The sequence below is a fragment of the Telopea speciosissima genome, chromosome 8 (genome assembly GCF_018873765.1).
Source record: "Telopea speciosissima isolate NSW1024214 ecotype Mountain lineage chromosome 8, Tspe_v1, whole genome shotgun sequence".
Classification (NCBI taxonomy): Eukaryota; Viridiplantae; Streptophyta; class Magnoliopsida; order Proteales; family Proteaceae; genus Telopea; species Telopea speciosissima.
The window spans coordinates 43396385-43404891 of record NC_057923.1 but is presented as its reverse complement, the minus strand read 5'-3'; the positions used below and the strand labels follow the sequence as shown (position 1 = coordinate 43404891).

Below are 8507 nucleotides of genomic sequence, written 5' to 3'. Positions count from 1 at the left end.
CTCTCCATCTTCTCTCTCGCGCACGACCCTTGCTGCACTTCGAGCACGACCTCTGCTGCACTTCGAGACTCTGCTCCTCATCCCAAGGTATGAATTAGAAGGGTTAATTTGTTTATGTTTTATTTCAACTCCATTGAGTTATAAGAGCAGAAAGCAGATGCTGTTACAGATTCTAATTGAACTCTGTTATGGGAGTGTGAAGTTCAACCAGAAAAGTTGTGTATTGTTTCTGATGAATTGTTTGTTAGAGAAGTTTATCCATCTTGCAAATCTGATGAGATTGTAATAGAAACAGTAGGGGCATCTTCAAGAAATAATGCAACAGCTCTGTCATCAATTGAACCACTAGATACCAGGTAAAACAAAGTGTAGAATGATCATTTATTCTTAGTATTTCACAATTTATCCTGATGTTGTTGTGTCAGCTGCCATACCCTTGAACCAATCTGTATATTTTTTGACAATTCTGGGAAGCAGAAACAGAGCTTTTTAATTCTGATTCATTTGAAAATTACAAAATTGGAGAGTTTGACAATGAAAAATCATTTCTTTGAGGTGATGGATTTATAGAAAGGAGGCCCTTCTTTTATATATATATATATATATATATATATTGTCATCATGTAAGTTAAGGTGTTGGTGCAAAATGGCTTCCCATTTGCTGCTTAGTGCAGCTGTCCTTGTTTGGTGCACTGGTCACATGATATTTTGGTGTTGAGAGCCAGCTGGAAGGTGATTTACGCCTTTTCATTGATCTTTGTTTAGTGGCCTTACCGATTATGTTTCTCAGCCATGGTCTGCTGTAAGAATTTCTAATAAAAAGAAGAGAAATGTTTTTATTGCTCTCCAGTTTATCTTATCTTTCTCTAGTTCTTCTATATTGTTTTACTATTCTTCCCTAAGCTTTTGTAATAGGACCAGGTTTTATATTATTTTTTATGGAATGTCTATTTCAGTGATTCTCGAAACTGGGACAAATACCAGAGTTTTTAAGAGAAAATTGAAAGACTGCTTCTTCCAAATATTCCAGAGTTATACCCCTCCATTTCATGAGTTAATCATATCTTGTTACCTGCTTGTAGCAAAATTATAAGTACAAAGCCATGGTGTAGGTGGCAATTACATAATTTTTGGTAAACAGCGGAAATAATTCTGTTAAGTGCGATCCATACAGATTTTTGTTTCTTCTAAATTTCAGAAATGTTTTATTTTTTGGGGTTACCATACAGCATTTCAGGATCCAGAAACGTTCAAAAAACACAGAAACACATAAAAGTATACCGGACCCAAAAACACTAAAAAAAAACAGAAGCGTTACCATACAAAGCCTAGGCGACTAAGAAGGAAACTGATCAGGATACGTGAGATACAAGCCCGTACTGAGAATCAGTTAGTAGTTTACTTAGCTCTTGCGGACACTAGTGGGCCTATGGATCGAGCTATTTACCTATCCTTAGCAGATGAGGTTCGGGGTGACATAGCCTATCTTTACGTGCAGAATATTATCGCTAGTTGGTAGTTGCAGAGGCTTGCCTGCTAGGCACAGGTACATAATTAGGAAGATTTTTATTTAAAAAAAAAAAAAAAACAGAAATTTTAATTCAAATAACATTATGCATTACATGGCATAAAACACCCTTTGACATAAAACAAATAAAAAGAGAACAAGAACAGAATAATAAGAAAATAATGCATCCTGTAGGAATAAAAACACAATGATTCACTGGAACTGTTGTTAACCACGATAAGAAGTGATGTATTATTGAACGAGTACTATTCAACTCGGGTGCATCCCACTCTTTCTTTTCTACTACCTTTGCGAGTAGGATGATTGACCAACCGAGGGACATTGGGCACGATTTAGTAGTCAGCACGCCGACGGGTAGTATCGTGAACTTAAAGGGAGACTACGACCCCTGTCAGGTAGAAATTTGTGTTAAGAACCTGATCGCACGGTCGCATTCATTAAGGTTCGATGGAAAACAGTCCCATAGAGGAAGTATAATGGGAACGCGAAGAGTAAATGCAGGAAAAGTATCCTTAACTCTTCGAGCTACTAGGTAAGCAAATTTCAAGGATAAAATATTTGTAAGGTGGGGAGAAATGTCAAACCCGCCCCTGATTGGCTGGGAATTTGAATGAAGGACAGGAACCCCTGACATGGCATCCAAACACACTGTGGAGTATCACTCCAGTGATTGAATTTAATGGAGAACCCCCGAGGATGTCCTCCTACATACCTGTCTAAAGATGGATTGCAGATCCTTGCAGTTTCATTGCCCACACCATAATGTACTGCATGGACTCCAGGTATTCTCTCCTCTCCATGAATGTGGGTCCCACACCTAAAAATAGGTGCAAAAGGCCCTGGGCTAGGTGTAGGTGTAAGGCCTCAACCCTGGGTCAAACCCCTGTGCAAGCCCAAAGTGAAACAGCTTTGCTGTATTCTCTGGGTGATGCACTGGGCGATGCACACATCACCCAGAGTGGGAAAATGCAGTATTTTAGTCTGCAGATCTGTGGGGACCACCCAAACTGGCCATGGGCACCCTCCATAGGTTGAAGAGAGTCTAGGAAACCACCTCATACCCTTGGACCCTGTGGACCCCACCTGAGTGCCCAGAATAACTGAGAATCAGTCTAAAAACACATTCTTGAAATGGGCCTAAGCAGGCAAATAGGCCTTAGTGGGGGGGGGGGCTGGCCTATAAATAGAGAACCCCAGCTCTATTTTAGAACCTATTTCAACTGCTGAAACCGTGGGAGAGAAAAGAAGAGAGAAAAGAGAGAAAGAGAAGGAGAAGGAGAAGGAAGGAAGGAGCAGAAGATGGGAAGCTTACCCTTTGTGCATCAGCTCAGTCCAGCAGCCGTCCTAGACCATTACAAGCATAAAATCATACCTTAAGTATGTTGTTATACTACTCTTACTGTTCATCTCTTCAGATGTCTGCTATTTAGATGAGTTTTTGGTCATGGTTTGCCCAAAACACTAAGGGGCTGCCATGTATCACCCCAAATCCAACATGCAAACATGTTGCATGAAAGATCTGGAGTTTATTTGGGTGAACTGCTGCTGTTTTATAACAGAGGACTGAAACTCATGCTTGTGCCAGACGGCACTGCACTATTACACCAAGAGCAGGTAGTCTGGGCTCAGATTTGTGCACATAGGCTACATCCAGCTTAGCCGTCTGATGCTGCAGCCCTAGACCACCCTACTGCACGTACGAACAACCTTGCATGCAACCCAAATCGTGACCTGCAGCTGGAACTCAGTTGGGTTACTATTCACTGGGCTGTCTAGGTAGCTCCTGGCAGCCAAGAGGTGGGCCCAGGTTAAGATCTATGTGGACTAGTGCAAACTACACCACATGAGGTCCAAAATGACCTAACATGCATGTAGAATTGATCAAGGCACTGCCTATGGTGCAAAACCTTGGAATTGGAGCCCGTTCACGTTCTATACAGGCTCTGGGTGATAGCACTGGGCGATGCACACATCACACAGCGACATCACCCAGAGAATTAAAATGGTTGATATTGCAGATCTGAGTTTGGGACCTTCACATATGGACTGTAAACAGTGTAAGGAGGTGGTAAATGACCAAAATACCCCTCCTCACATCTGTCCATAATTATGAACACCTTGGGTATCCAAATGGGCCCCGTAGGGCTTGAAACTCTGTCTGTGTTGGTCCTGCAGCACTGTTGACCTGGGGACTATATTGTAGGACTGTTGTGACCTAGAATCATGTACTACTGTGGTAGATTATCATTCTGCCCCTAGACCACATTCTTCGGATGAAACAACGGGACTTAGGCCTAAAGCCCAGTGCAAGGCCCAGAGAATTCCAAGTGATACTATACTGAGCACCAAGTCAAATCAGTGAGTCTAGATCAACACTAGGACATCCAAAAATAGTTTGGAATACTAAATGACATATTTCTGATTTATACTCAGGATTTGATCCCGCGCTCGAGATACACTGCCAAACCGCGGCTGGAATTGAAACAACAACTGATCTCATAGAACCAGACCCAGGTGAGTGAAATGGCATCGTGTATGTACGTGTAACATAAGCAATATGCTGAATCTAACTTTCATGACATTAATATATAATTCATGTTTAACTTCAAATCTTATAATTATTACAACACTGTGTTACTGTTGATCAATTCTACTCGAATATTCTATGTTGATTGTGTATGCTAGACTAGATGCCGTAGCCGGCTTGGAAATGAGGCCTGTGGTAGCCCGTAGAATGGGATACGGTTGACACCGCTCGACTCATACGATGCCATATTGACATGGGGTTAGAGTTTCATCACCCGTGCTACACACCCTTGCCAATAGAGGTTAAGATGTTGGGTGTCTGTGAGGACTACTGTAAAACCTCGGGCGAATACACCGGGAAGCCTCGGCAATATTATTGGGATGCCTTGGGCAATATGTCGGGAAGCCTTGAGCAATATGCTTGGGAAGCACCGAAAAGGTGAATTACGGCTATAAGCCAAACAAAGTATATCCTCGAGCAATATGCTTGGGAAGCACCGAAAAGGTGAATTATAATACAAAAAGACGGTTACCTCACAGGATTAATCACAGAGGGCTAGTCGGGCTGACCAAGGGTAGGTATGTTGGAGCTGACTAGTCCTCTTCGACAACTCAATGGGTGTATCACGGGAAGGGGTAAAAGCCCGCACTAGGGATACATGTATTGGGGATTGTAGTAGCACTAACCTGCCTTAGTTGTTTTGATAGGTGGCTAATAAATAAATGGACCTGCATATCATGTAGGATCATGTGGAATGTGGTTGCATATGCATGCATGATGAAATGTTTTACTCATGGGCTCAGTGGGGCTCACACTTTGTTATATATGTTTTTCTATTAGATGATTGTACAGGTGGATGCCACTGTGGCGTGGAGGCTCATTACGCGAAGGAGAGCCAAGGTGGTTATGATGATATTGGTATGGACCCGACGGAGGTCGTGCCGTTGATGCAAGCGTTCTCAGTGGTTACTGAAGATGACCCGTGAACGATGCTCTTGATGCTTTTTGTCTTGGGGACTTTTTTTTTTTACTTTGTCAAGAGTTTAACCCCGTTCTTGCTTCTAGTTTTTAGTTTTCTTCCTTTTGGGGTTGAGTTATCTTACCCTGTACATACTTACTTTTATTTCTGCTTATGTATAAGTTAGTTCTTATTGTTCAGTTTGTGGGTTGTATGGGGGAAATGAGCAATCTTACTTATGTATATATCACAATCATTTCCCGTATCGCTACGCTTTCTTCTTTCTTCATTTATAAATGTAGATTATCTGTAGCACTCTGATCTTACTTGTGGTAATGTTATGGATGTGTGTCTGTGAGTGTATTAACTGTTTCTAGATCCGTGGGATTTGGCGGGTTGCCATTATGAAATACGGGTCACCTACCTAATCCTCCCAGGGGGTGGTTTGGGGAGTGACACCAACAGGCTAACCCTAGGATTGAATAACTGAGTTGCTTGATCCCATCTCCTATGAGATATGAGATGGACATGGTGGGTAGGGTATGCTCTTGCATGTGGGTATTGTCCTAAAACCATGATTTGTTTCTAGTGATAGATAAGTATTTGACTTGAGTGCAGTGAACTCTGACAGGCTAAGCTGGCACTCAGGTGGCCGAAGCATATCATAGGTCATTTCTTTAATTGAGATTTTACAACCAAGGATGTGTTAAGTGAACTCTAGTAGGCTAATCTATACACATCAAGGGCTTAGATGACTCTGATACACTTATCCAACTGAGAGGGATGTTGGAAAGGTGTGAACCATTGATTTGTTGCACGTGTTCCTTATTGTATATTTCAATATTTGAGTATTGTATTAATTACTTCTACATCTTATGTAGATACTATCACTATTTCCAATATGACACACGACACTGCCTTACTTCACTTCTTAACGATAATAAGCTGACTAGACCCAACAACTACCTTCAATGGAAGAAAAGGCTTCTGCTTGTGTTAAGAGCAGAAAAGATTTTGTCAGTTATTGAAACTACTGGACCCCCTCTGCCTCACACTACTGATGGTGAGGATTATAAAGCTAGGGAAACTTTTAAGGAAAAGGATGCTCTGGCCACTGGGTATATCTTTAGTTTTGTTGACAAGAACATTCAAAGTGCATGTGATGAACTTTGAAACGACAAAAGAGATCATGAAACACTTGGATGAGACATTTGGAAAGCAAGAATGTCTTGCTCGTTAGAAACTCTCTTTTGCATTGTTCTCTGCCAAAATGGATGATTCCACATCTATCCTGGATCATATGATGAGAATGAATAAATACTTCTAGGAATTAGAGGGTTATGGATTAGTTTTTAAATTGGCTTTCAAGATTGAGGTCATTTTTGCCACACTGCTAGACTATTACACTTTGTTTATTGTGAACTATCACATGAATAGGGTGACAGTGAACACCATTTTTGAGTTGACCAATATGCTTACAGAAGTAGAAGGTGTACCCAAGAAAAGCAAGGCAGTGGGTCTTGACACTGAGAAGAGTTCTCAGTCTTCCAAACTTAAGATGTATAGGAAGAATGAGAAGAATAAGGGGAAAGATCAAAGAGGGACGGGTTCAAAAAAAGAAAGGCAAAGCTGCTAAAGGAAACTGTTTTTTTTTTAAGGTAAGACAGGTCACTGGAAGAGGAACTGCCATGAATACCTTACCTCTGTGAAGAAGAACAAGGTTGACAAGGCAGACAAGACAGAATCAGGTATTTTTGAATCCTTTGTGTTAACTGAATCTCATTTGTTGGTACGACCAATTGACTTGTGGTGTGTGGACTCTGGGTCTACCACACATGTTTGCAATATGTTGCAGGGGTTTCGGGAGACCAGAAGGACAAGAAGGAATGAGATCACCCTGAGAGTTGAAACTGGAGATGAGGTCGACGTAGTCTCAGTCAGTAATTTTACTCTTCGTTTAGTCATACTAAAATTTTAAAATTAAATAATTGTTATTACATACCTAGATTTAGTAGGAATTTGATTTCTGTTTCAAGACTCGTTGATGAGGGATATACTATGACATTTGATGATGGTTTAAATATTTGTATAAAGGCAAGCTTGTTGCCGTCGGATATAGAATGAATGGTTTATATTTCCTTAAATCTGTCTTGAATGAATACAATAATTCTAATATGACTGTTAATGTAATGAAACAAAAATGATCTCCTGAGAACCATACCTATCTTTGGTACCTTAGGTTAGGCACATTGGTGTGGATAGGATTAATAGATTGGTAAGAGATGGATCTCTTGAAAGTATTGAGGTACAATCATATCCAACCTATGAATCCTGTCTACAAGAAAAAATGGCTAAGAAACCATTCCCGAACAAGGGAGCTAGAGCTAAAGTTACATTGGATCTCATCCACTCAGATGTCTGTGGGCCATTAAATATCCATTCTAGGAATGCATATTATTATTTCATCATGTTCACTGATGACTATTCACATTATGGATACATTTCCCTAATGCATCGAAAGTCTTAAAACTTTGAAAAGTTCAAAGAGTTCCAAGCCGAGGTTGAAAACCAGTTAGGTAGACATATCAAATGCCTTAGATCAGATCGAGGTGGTGAATACTTATCAGATGAGTTTGATGACCACTTATGGGAAAATGGTATCTTATCACAGCTGGCTGTACTAGGAACACCATCACAAAATGGCGTTTTAGAAAGAAGGAATCGAACTATATTGGATATGGTTTGTTCCATGCTTGCGTACTCTTAGCTTCCTTTATCCTTCAGGGGATATGCCTTAGAAATGGTTGTTTATATTCTAAACAGGGTCCCTAGTAAGTCTGTGCCTAAAACTCCATATGAGTTGTGGAATGGACGAAAGCCTAGTCTACAACATCTAAAGGAATGGGGCTGCATTGGACATGCGAAAACGCAGTTGACGGACAAACTAGGGTCCAGAACTGACAGATGCCATTTCGTAGGATATCCCAAAGGGACCATAGGCTATATCCTATGAAACCCAAAGTGTTTATTAGTAAACATGCCACCTTCCTCGAGGAGGATCAGATCACTCCCAGAGCTGATCTTGTAGTGATCCAAGAGTTGGCTAACCAGGATACTCAAAATATCCCTATACAACCTGCTAATGACTTACTACCACCAATACAAACCCCTATAGAGCCACGACGTAGTGGGGGGATGGATAGACCTCTGGACCGACTGGTCTTCTTCAATGAAGATTTGGATAAAGTAGAGCAACTCTTTAGATTTGGATCCCAATACATATAGGGATGCTATACAAGATGTAGACACTGATAGATGGCATGATGCTATAAAAGTTGAGATGAATTCCATGTATACCAATGAAGTCTGGACTCTAGTAGATCCACCAAAGGGTGTCAAGCCCATTAGTTGTAAATGGATTTACAAGAGGAAGAAAGGCACAAATGGAAACATGGAACGATTCAAGGCAAGACTGGTTGCATAGGGTTACACCC

General features: G+C 40.9%; 1 long non-coding RNA gene across 1 annotated transcript; it reads right to left on the bottom strand.

Moving 5' to 3' along the window:
- Window positions 1-313: 313 nt before the first annotated feature.
- On the bottom strand, window positions 314-6741 carry LOC122671839. The gene is made up of 3 exons (XR_006334400.1): window positions 6731-6741; window positions 2178-2189; window positions 314-446 (listed from the first exon to the last, which is right to left on the bottom strand). It is a non-coding gene; the product is annotated as an uncharacterized LOC122671839 (long non-coding RNA).
- Window positions 6742-8507: the final 1766 nt, after the last annotated feature.